At 41.3% G+C, this 13,950-nt stretch overlaps 1 protein-coding gene across 4 annotated transcripts in view; it reads left to right on the top strand.

The window, feature by feature from the left end:
• Positions 1-13,950, top strand: part of Stim1 (stromal interaction molecule 1) — a 167,324-nt gene that overhangs the window by 803 nt on the left and 152,571 nt on the right. The window lies entirely within an intron of this gene.

Here is a 13,950-nt window from a genome sequence, read left to right as displayed (position 1 = left end):
GACTCAAGACTGAGCGGCCCGAAGTGGGCACGTTGGAATCTCCGCACATGTGAGATACACCACAGCACTGTGTAGTCTCAGTAGTCCAAGAAGTTCTTTCGTGTCGTAGTCATGCCTAATGTTAGTATTTCCCCAGAGCAACTTTCCTTATCCCTCCTCCGGAAGGTAGTGAGAAGCCTCATGGGGACACCTTGACTTTTTAGATCAGTAAGGTTGAGGCCCCATTCAGGACTTCTTGTCTGGAAGAGTGGCCTTCTCAGATGTTAAAATTGCTTTTAGCCAGTTTTATCACTTGAGGGATAAGGGGGTGGATGGCGGTGGTGGGTTGAGGCCACTCTGGATGGGCAGGGAAGATCAGGGCAGGGCTGGGTCTGTTTTTCTACAGCTTGGTGTTCAGGTGTGCCTTTCTCTGTTCTAACCACCGTGAGAACCGTAGTCCCTCCTTTCCCTTAGGAAATCTGTCTTTTGCTTGTGCCCATGTGAAATATCAAAGCAAGTCCTTAGATGGAATCCTGTTTACCACTAGGGACTTAAATGGCCCTTTCTTGACTTCTCGGTAATAAAAAATCCTGGGACCACTTGTTGACTTAATCCGTTTCTTCTGACTGATGAGAGTAAGGATTCCATGTTATTATTTTTAATCTGTCCTTATTTTCCCTGTATACTTACAGAGCTTTGTTTATCAGTAGTAGCTTTGGCCAATACTTTTGCAGTAGAAAGGAATCTTTACAAAAATACAATTAATTCACACAAAGTTTAGAAGCTCATCAGTTCTCTTTTTCTGTTTTTCACACCCTGTCACTACAATCTGCCTGAAGGGTTGGGGGCAGAAGACTAGTTGGGGTGTTTGAGGATAGGCAAGTTCAGAGAGGGGATGTCTCAGTGGGTAGCTGCTGATACAAGTAGGTAAAGAATATAAATCATGGCGGTGAAGTCTTTTATGGATTGCATTAGTGGTAGACTTTTCATTGGGCTGCCCTCTTTCAGCCTTTTTGACTTGGTTGTCTGAAATTTTAGGTGTTTCAAGGGCTGAGTTGTAGGTGAGGCCAGGACTGGCCCTTATACAAGCATGGAGTTAGGGCTGTTGCTTTTAGGATTGGTCATTCCTGCATCTCCATAGGAAATCTCCTAGGCCTCTGAAACTTAGCTTAAATTTGTTTTCCCCCATTGGGCTATGAATGGAAAAATTGGTTGAACTGTGAAGTAACCCTGAGTAGTCTTTCTGCAGTCCCAGTGACAGACATCCTGGTTTATAATTGATAATTTATCCTCTTGTTTTCACTTCAGAATATGTGTGTATGACATAAAATCAATCTTTCTGAGAGCTGTTTGGTATGTCAGATCTAAACTAAAAGAATGCAGCTTCGAGTTTTAGGCATTAGCAAGCCTTTAGGAAGTTGACTGTAGGTCGTGTGTGTGTGTGTGTGTGTGTGTGTTTTGCCTAAGGTAGAGAAGCATTCCAGCATTCCTCAGGAATCCCTCATGATGAGTCTGTGGAGACATTCCTCATACGTCCTATCTCAGAGGACTGACTGTTTAGATTATGCCATAAAGGCCTCTCTTTTCATCTTTATTTCCTCTTAGTTCAGAAATTGGCTTTCATCGTTGTAGTAATTATATTCCAGGGAGGAAAGTCTCAGGGACTCTATGTGTTAGGAATGCCTATCGTTTTTGTGGAAATATGGGTGTCCTTCCTACCTGTATTGTTTTGGTAGCTTGTCTACTTGGGTCACTATGGAACTTTGGCTTAGGCAGGGACTTTTTTTTTCTTCAAAGAAGTGGCTTGTACCCTAGATTCTACAAAGGGTTTGGAGTGAAACTGTTGGTATAGCCAGGATTTGTGCAGAGTCTTTCCAAGCCCCCTGTGTCCACAGGACACATGAGTTTTACTTGCTGTTAAAGCTGCCCCTTCTGTACTGTTCTTTTTTCTTCCCTCCCTCTCCTCTATCCCTCTGACTCTCCCTGTCTTTCTCTTTCTTTAGACTTAGTAGCCTAGGTTGGCCTTAAACTTAAAAAGTAGCTGAAGCTGGTCTTGAAGTCTTGATCTTTCTGCCTCCACTATTCAAGGGATGGACTACAGGCCACAAGACACCATACCTGTCTTAGCTACCATTTTCTCAGCAAGATTCAACATAACTGGTAAATTTGTGTGCTCTGCACAGTTTATATTTTACAGTTACATGGCTTACTCTGCAAAGCCTTAAAATAACCCTATTAAAATGCAGGGAAAGATAATGCATCCTTATTTTTACATGTGAATAAATGCCTTGGGCTATCAAGATGGCTCAGCAAGGAAAGGTTCTGCCTGTGTATATCTGGTGACCTTGGCTCAATCCCTGGGACCAAGTAATGTGAGAATTGATCCCATAAAGTTGTCCTTTGATCTCCATATGTACATCATGGCACATGTGCTCACAAATACACATTGTGCACATGTACACACACACACACACATACTGAAAAATAGAAAGAGAGAGAGGGAGACTGAGGGACTGAGAGAGTAGGACTGGGTTCTTTGCTTTATATTTGAAACTGGTGTTCTGATCTTAAGTCCTGGACTTCTTCCATCTTCTCAGGTCCTGTCCTGTTAAAGGAGTGCTAGGTGGGGCCTAGAAAATGTTGCTCTCTTCTTGGCAGTTAGGTAGGCCCTGGTGACTTTGTGTCTGAGATCCAAGAAAAGGAGTGCTTTTTTTTTTTCCCCTCCTGGAGAGGCGTTGATAAAAGAATCGCCTCTCCCTCACATTTTGGATGTATATGCAAGCAACCTGTTACCTTTTATTCTGTCATAAGATTTGATTCTAAGGATTTTGCTAAAATCCTTATGGTGGCCAGGTATGATGGCATATGATTATAGTCCCGACACTCAAGAGGCAGAGGTAGAGGCAGGTGGATTTATGTGAGTTCTAAACCAGCCTGGTCTACACAGTAAGTTTCAGACTGTTAGGAATACATAGAGAAGATTGTCTCAAAAATGTTTATGGTACACTAAGGCTATAGCTTAGTAGTGGAGTGCTTGGTTAGTTTATTAAAGGTCCTGTGTTCCATTTCCAGCACCACATAGAAAAAGAAAGAAAGAAAGAAAGAAAGAAAGAAAGAAAGAAAGAAAGAAAAAGAAAGAAAGAAAGAAAGAAAGAAAGAAAGAAAGACAGACAGACTTAGTGACTTTTTTTGTGTTTTCTGTGCCTACAACAAACACTATTATAATCTTGACCAGGGACTGGAGAGATGACCCAGCTGTTAAGAACACTTGTTGCTTCTGCAGAGAATCTGGGTTCTGTTTTCAGTACTTACATGGTGGCTCACAACCATCCTCATCTCCAGTTCTAGGGGCTCTGCTGCCCTCTTATAACCTTTGAGAGCACCCAGCATGCACTTGGTGCACATAAATACATGCAAGTGAAACACTCATACACATAAAATAGAAATAAGTCTTAAAAAAAAAAAAAAGCAAAACAAAAGCCAAACTCTGACCATGGGGGCTGAGGTTACACTGGTAGCTCAGTTGATAGAGTACATGACTTGCATGCATGATATCCGGGATTTGATCTTCAGTTAACACCAAAACCAAACCACCTCACCCATCAACCAGATAAACAGAATTTCCTCCGAACCATGAGCTTGCAGAGCTTGCATTAGGCAGTGGATAGAACATTCCTGTCACTTTTTTGTCTTAAAAAAATACCTGAACACCCAGTTGTATTAAGTCATTTTCTCAGGAGAGATCTGTCTACGGCTGTGTTATTCTAGGCCCTACATTTTTAAAGCTGACAGCATGAATATCAGGAATCTATAGACTCTAGGGTCATTGCTTGTAGAAGCTCAAATGTTTTCTACAGATGTGTATTGAGTGAGAGACCTCAGGTCGAGTCTGGAGAGGTGGCTGCTATGATAGGTGGTTTTGAGAGTTTCTAATTAGAAACTGGCTTAGCTTGAATAAGGTTTTGGAGGATAGGTATCTATGTAGAGTGCAGGCTCTGCTCAATCAACTTCTTAGGAGTGGTCAGAAGCCAGCCAGCCCACCCAATTAGTTGCTGCTGCCTCCAAGGCTATAAATGGCCTGGCCATCTTGGTAGCTATGCTAATTTTAGCTGAGGGTGGCTCCTGGAACAGGGCTGGAGCCAAGAGCAGGTGGGTGGGGCTTGGTTGAAGCTAATACCAGGGGCTGGCAAGTGGGACACACTATCCTGGGGCAGCCAGGACATATTTACTTCCAGGCCTTAGCTTTGACAGTCACCTTTAGCTAGGTTAATTGATTCAGCAAACATTGAACAGTGCCAGCTCATGTGTTGTTTATTCAACAAGTGTTTGAGTGAGTGCTCTGGGTGATGCTGTGTCTGCGTTCTGTGGGGATTTAAGGATGAATGAAAGAGTTGTCTTCTTGCTTCATGGAAGTTATACTCTTGGTGGGGAGACTGTTAATAAGCACACAGATAAACATTGTCTTGTGAAAAGTGGAATGGAGGACAAGGCAAACAGGAAAGGGACTAGAGGCATAGTTAAAGCTGGGGCAGAATGTGATACAATAATATCAGCGATAATGATAACAATCACAGTGCAGTTCTGACTGGCCTGGAACTTGCTGTTTAGACTTAGCATCCTTGAACTTACAGAGATCCACCTGCTTCAACCTCCCAAGTGCTAGGATTAAAGGCATGCACCACTACCCCTGGCTCATTATGAACTTTTATTTCATTCAATTATTACAAGCAGCTTCTCTGATAGAGGTTATCCTTGTTTTATAGCACAGGAAATTAAATGAGAGAGGTTAAATAACTTTCCCAATATCACACAGAGAGTAAAGAAAACCAGTGCTTGACTTCAGGACACTGATTCTTTTCCTTAGCACTACTTCAGCTTGTAAGTTATCTTGGAGAAGTCATAGTGGGGATGCGTATGTGGGTGCATGCACATACATACATACATACATACATACATACATACATAAGCTATGGGAGATCCTGAGGACCACGTGACTAGCCCTACCTGGGAGAGCTGGGGGCGGCTTTACAGTTTCCCCCACAGTTTTTCTCAGACCTTGGAGATAAAAAGTGGTTGCTTAATTTAAAAGTAAAGAGATGGAGACATTAAGTAGTTCAATCTGCTTGTTTTTATATAGAAGGAAACTGATACCCAGAGAGGCATTAAATATAAATTTCATAATAGGTTATTGGTAAAGAAACTAGACTAGGATATTTGAGCCAAAGATCCTGATTCAGTTATTCAGTGTATAAGTCAGAATAATGACTGTTATTATATTATTTTATATTATTATGTTATACTGCTTGCTTCTACTGTAGAATGAACTACCCAATGAGACTGGGTCTATTTTTTTTTTTTTTTAGACAGAGTTTTATGTAACCCAGGCTGGCCTTGAGCTTACTATGTAATGAAGATAACTTTAAACTCCTGACTTTCCAGCCTCTATCTCCCAAGTGCTTGGGATTACTTGAGTTACAAGCATGTTTGTGCCACATGCCTGGATTTACTTAGGTAATATTAAATACAACATTATGAATAGATTTAACCAAGTTCAAATCCTCACAGTATAGACTGTGTAGGAAAGAAAGAGAGAGAGAGAGAGCTGTATAGCCTATACTAACCTAAGGTGACCCAGGAGGGTTGAAAGAAAGGGTGTTCTGGCTGTGTGGGTAACCAGTGTGAACTCTGGGATCTCACTGCTGGGGGGTTTGGTAATTACACAGGTGCTTCCTTGTTGGCTAGCTGCTTCATGTGAGCACCTATAGATAGGAAGAATGCAGTCATGTGTGACCTAGTGCTAGTTCTCATAATTACCGCAATTTTAAAGTAATTATGAATATAAAATACTATTTTTAGTTATTTGTAACAGTGTAATGCGATGTGAGAATATCCATGATTTTGGTTGGTGACAAAAATTATAGGTACTGTTATTATTGTGGTTGATTCCATATATATTACATATACACATATATTTAAAAGAAATACTAACTTGCAGTAAGAGAATATTGAAAATGATAATGTAGGCTGAGTGTGGTGATGTATGCCTATGATCCCAGACGTTTAGGAGACAGAGGCAAGATGATCATCAAAAGTTTGAGGCCATGGGCTAGAGAGATGACTCAGCAGTTAAGGGTATATGCTGTTGTGTTAAGGACCAGAGTCTGCTTCCTAGCACCCATATCAGGTGCCTCACAACTCCCTCTAACTCCAGACTGAGGGGATCCATTGCCTCTGGACAACTCATACTCATATCCTGTATTCATCTCTACGTATTCATACATACGCACACATACACATGATTAAAAATAAATCTTAAAAAAAGTTGGAGTCTTGCCTTGTTTTCAAAATGAATTCTCTACCACACATGGTGTGTTAGGCCAGAAAGAATGAGGCCTCCTTGAAGGCAGTGGTTTCCTGGGTCTTCAGAGAACTTGGGCTCTAAGTCCTGTATGGAGCCTTTGGTTTCCTGATAGTAGCCTTCGAGACACATTGCAGAGTGGCCTCATGAGCATGTTGTACATTTCTATCTGTGGGCAATGATTCTCAGGAAACCCAGCAGCGCTGGCTGTCAGGCTCTTGGGGAGAAAAAAAGATACCAAACTTAGCTTACTATGGGTTTGTTTTTTTGTTATTGTTTATAAAAAATATGAAACCCTAAGATAACAAAATATAAAATATTCATAAAATATGCACGCAAAAATAAACTAGTAACAATACAGAGTTTTCTTTATTAAGTCAAGGGCACTTTGTATGCCTTTCTGATCTAGACATAGACATATATATATATATATATATATATATATATATATATATATATATATATATATATATTTTCTCCCCTGGGATCTTTGTAAAGGAATATAGGAATGGTTGTACTTTATTGTTTTTATTATGCTAAGCCTACCAACTGTTGAGTTTGTTGGAAAAGCTGGTAATCAGGGACTGTTTGCATGAGATCATATATCTTTCGAATATCTTATGTTTGGGCCTTTTCTCAACTTTTAGAGGTAGTACTGTTTACTCAAGGCACTTTGTATTAAGTTTTATTTAAATTCAGGTCCCTTCTTAATCTTTTATTTACCCTCATTTTTGCTATTTTCAAGAAGAATTTGTAGCTGACAATTTGCTTTCTAGAGCATATAGCTAAAAAGGATAGTTTCAAAAACAATAACTGGAAGTCTGTGCTCATGGTTTAACCAAAACGTTACTCATTGGTGAGCTCCAAAGTGTGTGGATTCCTGCCAGTCTGGTCCTCAGACCCTCTGGCTGCTGTGGTCTTGCTATAGTTACATTGTTGAAGGTGTTTGAATAGTGTAGCCATTCATCACAAAACTGTCCTGGGGTTAGCTCAGTTGTTAGAGTGCTTGCCTAGCACACACGAGGCCCTGGGTTTAATATCTAGCACTGCAAAATTGGTCACGGTGGCTCATATCTGTCATCCCAGAACTCAGAAAGTAGACACGGGTCATCTTTACCTACGTAAGGACTTTGAAACTAGGTTGGGATAAATGAGGCAACAATTACAGTTCTTAGCACAAGCCTTGGTTATGTGACATACTGTATGTATTATAAGGTCTGTGCATTTGAATTAGGTTTAGGTAAGTAGTTTGGATTCTACTGCAGTTTGCTAGGTACTTGAATGTTGAAAAATATTTTCCTTGGAGTGGGTTGCTTAAAGAAATAAGCACCCACTTATTTGGAAAGCTCAGTCTTTTAGAATTTCATATTCACTACAGATCGTTGATAAATAAGTCTTGTATTTGTTTTTAAAAGTAAAATAAAAGGCTGATGAAATTGATTGTTCAGTGGGTAAAAGCTCTCGCTACACCAGCCTGATGACCTGAGTTCAGTCCCTGGTATTTACCACGGAAAGAAGGACTAAACTGAATCCTGAAGTTGTCCTCTTGACCTCCACATGAACACTATAATAGCTACACCTGTGCATGTACACACACACACATACACACACAAACACACAGAGTTACAGTTGCACTAATACAATAAAAAGTGAAAATAATCAGTTTGGGACCAATAAACTTATTTTACTTGTAAGAAGTATTGACTAATTAATTTACTATGTGTGTGTTGGGAAAGGTGGTGCATGTATCTGAGGTTAGAGGACAACTTCCAGTAATAAATTCTCTCCTTCCTCAAGCGGTGTCTTTTTTTTTTTTTTTTTTTTGCCTTTTGTCAACTGGACGCAAGCTAGAGTCATCTGGGAAGAGGAACCTTAATTGAGAAAATACCTCTATTAGATTGCTTATAGATAAGTCTGTGCTGCATTTTATTGATGTGGGAGGGCCCAGATCACTTTGGGAGATGCCATCTCTGGGCAAGAGGTCCTGGGTTGTAGAAGAAACCAGGCTAAACAATTCATGAAGAACAAGCTAGTAAGCCTTGTTCTTCCATGGTCTTTGCCTCCGTTCCTGCCTTGGCTTTTCCTTGATGGACTCTAACCAGTAAGCCACATAAACCCTTTCCTCCCCAGGTTGCTTTGTCATAGCAATAGAAGCAACCTAAGACATATAGATTCCAGGGGTCAAACTCAGGGTTGCCAGGTACATGTGTCTTTTATTGGCTGAGCCTTCTGGACAGTCCATATGTATAACATTTTAAAGAGACAAAACTATCATAATTACAAGTTCTAAAAGAAAACAGGTAAGAGTGTCTTAGATATCTAGAATATACAAGGCCCTTGGTTTGATTCCCAGCATTGGGAAAGGAAAAGAAATAAGAGTGAAGAGTGGCCGGGTGGTGGTGGCACAGTCCTTTAATCTCAGCACACAGGAGGCAGAAGCAGGCAGATCTCTGTGAGTTGGAGGTCAGCCTGGCCTACAGAGTGAGTTCCAGGACAGCCAGGAGCTACACAGAGAAACCCTGTCTCAAAAAACCAAGGGGTGGGAGACAAAGAGCAAAGAGTGGTAAGGAAAAAATAATTCCACAAAGGACTCTGCTGAGAGGAGGCAGAGTGGCAAATGAGGGATAGAGCTAAATAGATGCCTAGACAAAGTGGGATGATTGAGTTTGGTTTTCAAAAATGTCAGAGTTGGCCATATCACAAAATTAGGTGTTTAGGGGCCTGGCACCTTTCTTTACTAGCTGTTTAGAAGTGGTTAGTGAAGAGGTTGTCATTTCTCTTTGTCTCGGATCTTTTATTTGTCCTAAAAGTCGAGAACTTTGGAGTGTGGTAAGCTACAGCATGATGTGAGCTACTTGGGTTCTCTCAGTTTATGTGGACCCTGAAAACTTCATTGAGACTCTGTGAGTATCTCTAAGGGTAGTTGCATCTGCTGTCTTTCTTTTTATGAGACAGGGTTTCTCTGTGTAGCCCTGGCTGTCCTGGAACTCACTCTGTAGACCAAGCTGGCCTCGAACTCAGAGACTCAGAGATCCACCTGTCTCTGCCTTCCAAGTGCTGGGTCAAAGGCATGCGCCAACACTGCCCAGCATCTGCTGTCTTTCTTGAAATGTAGATTCTGGGTGCAATGGAATCAAGCTTTTATTTTAGGTTTACTTTTGCGTTGAGAAAATGGTTAATAAAATATGGTCGACAGTATTTGACTTTCTATTTAGCTTGAACTCTTCCTTTTTTCTGGCTATAACCACTTTCTTAGGGCCACCTGCAGTCTTGAAATAGTTGGGCAAATGGGCTTGGTCTTCAATTGTATTGGTTATTTATTGATGTATATAGCAAATCATGACAAAATTTCAAGGCTTAAAATAAGCATTTTTATCTCTTTGTTTCTGCAGCTCAGGAATCTGGGTATAGTTTAACCTGGTCATGGGTTGTGGCCTTTCTTGAGGTTACAGTAAAGCAGTTGACTAAGGCTAAAGGCACAGATAGGGCAAGAGTGTGTACTTTTAAGCTAATTTACATTGCTTTTGGCAGGCTTTGGTTTCTTGTCACATGGGCTTCTCTATTGAGGACACGAGAGTTGGCTTCCTTCTCCCAGAATAAGTGATGAGAGGAGGGGATTCGGGACGATACCCAGGATAAAAGGCTCAGTCTTTTTATTGTCTAGCTATAGAATTGTTATGCTATCACTTCTTCCATAATTGTTAGGAGAAAGTCACTAAGCTCAGCCCATATTCACTGATGGATCACACAGAATGTGAAGATCAGAAAGTCAGGGATCACTGGAGCCATCTTTAGGCGTGCCTCTGGTGACACTCAAGAGCCATGCTCTTGGGAACAGTGCTTTCCAGGTGCTATAGCCTTTTGGATCTTCCTTCACTTCTTTTGTTTATCTCCTAGAATCTGTCTATCTATATGTCTGTCTTTCTTTTTTGACACAGGATCTAGTATGGTATAGCTCAGGATGGCTTTGAACTCCCAATCTTCCTGTGCCTACCTCCAAAATTCGGGATTATATAGACCTTTGCCTCTTTGCCCTGAACTTCCTAGAGTCTTTTTTTCTTTTTCTTTAAAAGTAGGGTTTCACTATATAGTTCTGGTTGTCCTGGAACTCGCCAGGTCTATAGTAGACCAGACTGGTCTCAAACTCACATAAATTCCATTGCCTCTGTCGCTCATGTAGAGGTCAGAGGAAAACTTTCAGAAGAAATTTCTGCTAGGGTTTTGGAGACTAAACTTGGGCCATTAGGCTGACATGGCAACTGCTTTTAATCTGCTGAGCCATCTTCCTGGCCTTTCCTCCTAGGAACTTAGAGCCTTTTGTATTGCTCTGGTATCATGTTTTTGGTTCATGATGACTTCTTTGCTTTGACATGGTGCTTCCCTTTCTCCTTGCTCTCCTCGCCCAGTCCTAACTAGGCTCTGGTCCTGTTTCCCAACAACTTCTTGATATTGGCATTGGAGTCTTCACTACTGCAACTTGGCGTCTAGACATAAATGTACAGGAGGATTAAAGTAACTTTTATACATTAACAGATGAAAACCTTAACTCTGGGTTGGGTGTGAAGGTAGAGGTAAGCAGATCTCTGTGAGTCTGAGTCCAGCCTTGTCTACAAAGAAAGTTCACACAAACTAGGACTACATTGTGTGAACCTGTCTTAAAAAGAAAAGAAGGGTGAAAAAATTACTCTGCCTTTTTGGCCATGGGCATTAGGTACTGGGATTTAACATCCTAGTGTGTCCATGACTGGAAGAAGTTTTAGGTAGCATCTTTTATACATGTCTTATTTTACATATGAGAAGAATAAACAAGTTTGCCCAGTATATTGCTGAGCCAGAGATAATAGCTGGTGTTCTTTAATTATCACTAAGTGTCGTTCCTACTTTGTGGGGGAGCCTCCCTACTATATCATAGATGTTTCCATGTGAAGTCTTCAGGACCCAAGCACAGATGTCCAACTTGTGCTTCTTAGGTCCTACCCAGCTGGAAAGCATTGATGTAAGGTTCAGAAAAGTAAGCCCAGCAGTATGCGTTGCAAGTGGTGACTGATATCTGTGCTCTGTACCACCCTCTTGGTAGTTCAGTTCAGAGAAACAAAAGAGCTCTGTCCAGGCATATAGAATAGACTTCTAAAGGAGGTGGGTCAGAGCCTTATGCCACATGTAGCACCATTGTTTGACTCTATGGGTTGTACTATGGATTTGAAGCGTCTACAGACAGGGATGATATCTTAAGCCTGTAGGGTTACTTGTGGTCACCTGAAAAGTCCCAAGGAGAAACTTGGTAGTCTCTGAGAATCTAACAGACTCCTTCCTGTTAGTACACTGGCTAGGGCAGATGAGAGTTCATTAGGGGATACTATGGTTCTGTCATGTTTTTCAGAGTGGAGTACATTTGTTTTGAATGAGAGAATATGAAAGGAAAAGCCTGAAATGAGCCAACAGGAATAGAACTTTGTTTTCTGCTGGGGAGCTTAGAATAGAGAAGGTGCAGGGCTACAGAGTCTCTGTTGGACTCGGGTTCTAGCTGCAGAGCGCTTCATTCACTTTCTCTCTGCTCCATTCACTGCACTCTTAGCATATTTCTTTGTCTTGATCTACCAAACATGCTGTTGTTGTTGTTATTATCGTTATCATTATGTTTTTTGAGATAGGGTCTCACTCTATAGCTCTTGGTGTCCTGGACCTTGCCGTGTAGACCAGGCTGGCCTCAAACACATAGATGGGGAGATCCACTTGCCTCTGCCTCTCAGATGCTGGAATTAAAGGTGTATGCCACCACATCCAGCCATGCTAGTTACTGCTCCTGTTTTAACTTTTTATGTAAAAATCCTTAACTTCCAGAATGTTCTCCCCCATCTCATATTCTTATTCACTTTCTCAGTCCTTGGTGCTGGCCATGACATACATCTCATCTCTGACCAGAGTCTTGTAACATTTACTATCTCCAGTACAGTGTGTGCACTTTGTACTTTGTTTATTCTTTTTCATTGAAAGACACCATTGTGTGGTGTCAGGAGCACTAGAGCCAGGCACAGTAGTGAAAGACTGCAAGACCTGGCAGGGAGGAGGAGGATAAGGAGTTCAAGGCCAGCCTAAGTTTTATGAGATCCTTAAAACAAAACAAATATTGATACAAGTTGTCACCTTTCTGACAATATGATTTTAGCTATAGTACCTTTTGATTGAAATTGAAAAATGGACTTAAGGACTGGGCAATGTTGGTGTATGCCTTTAATTCCAGCACTCAAGAGGCAGAGGCAGGAGGTTCTCTGTGAGTTTGAGGCAAGCCTGATCTTCAGAGAGACTTCCAGGACAACCAGAGCTGTATGGAGAAACCCTTTCTTAAAAAAAAAAAATCGAGAGGATTTAAGAGAGAGTTATTATATAAGAAGGGTTTTAAAATAAATTTTAAAATCTACTTGTTAAAATCTTCTTGTTTATATATTTTCATGTCTTTTGAGGGCAAGGGTTTGACTTGTTGACCATAGTATGTAAAAGTATCTAGCTTACTCCTGTGTCTGTCACAGTGCTGGTCAGAGAGCATGTGTTTAATAGATACTTGTTGAATAAACCAATGAGCATATAATACTGAATTAATCCTTGGACTGGGTAGTGAGAGCACCAAGTAAATCAATATTGGTTTATACAAAGATTTAGGTAAGTATGCATTGGGATTAGAGGTTAGCTTTACATGGTTGGTGTCCTGTGGGTTTTGTGGGCACCATTTTTCTGCCTGGCCAAGAGCTTCATTTTTATTTCTTGAGCACCCAATGAAGCTGTGCCAGTGACAGTTTCAGTCCTACTCTGTGGGGAATATTTTGCCAGTGTCTCTGGTTGGCAGTTTTTGTTTGGAACTGTCATGACTACCTTGATCAAGTGGCTGCAATAGGAATGGAGGAAGGCTAGGCCAGGAAGGACATGACCCTGTGAACAAGGCTTCCTTGGTTCCTGATGCTCTCTCTGTCTTAGTTCTACAGTCTACGTGGGTTTATTTCATGTCAGACATGAGACAGCCAGAGAAACAAAACAAACTTTTAATGGCTTTTCTTAGCAGTTGTGGGATGGAAAAGGGAACCTTTTATGGTCTGCACTGCTGAGCTAGTTGTGTAGTACGGAGATGGGATAGGCCTTTGTTGATTGCCTTTAAAATGTTATCTGTGGTGCTGAGAACTCCTTGGCCCTTTCCTCCAAGGCACTGGAGAGGCGTCTTTCTGAACCTGTTAGATGATTTCAAAAGAAGACAGCTCATTGTGTTGTCAGCATGGCCCAACAAGAACAGACCTGCCTTTTCTCTCTGTTAGCCGTATTTCCAGAGTTCCTGGCTGTCTTGTGTTGTGCTCTGGTCTAGGTAGTGACCAGAAATCTCACTGGCGGGCAGGCAGGCAGGCAGGCAGGCTTCCAAATCTCACGTGTCTCTAGTTTTCAAAGTGTGATTCAGTAGCTCTGTACTTGTTTGGCCTCTCTGGGTTATCTCAGGCCTCTCAAGAAGCTCTCAGAACTCTCACCACCACAGTGTACGTTAAACAAATGTGCCCGTGTTTGCCAAGTTCTAAAATATACCAGCCAGGGAAGAGGGATGCCTGTGTGTCTATCTATCTCTCCTTAGCTTAGAA

The sequence above is a fragment of the Mus caroli genome, unplaced genomic scaffold (assembly GCF_978045245.1).
Source record: "Mus caroli unplaced genomic scaffold, Mus_caroli_1 scaffold_8, whole genome shotgun sequence".
NCBI lineage: Eukaryota > Metazoa > Chordata > Mammalia > Rodentia > Muridae > Mus > Mus caroli.
This window is presented reverse-complemented; position numbering and strand designations above follow the sequence as displayed.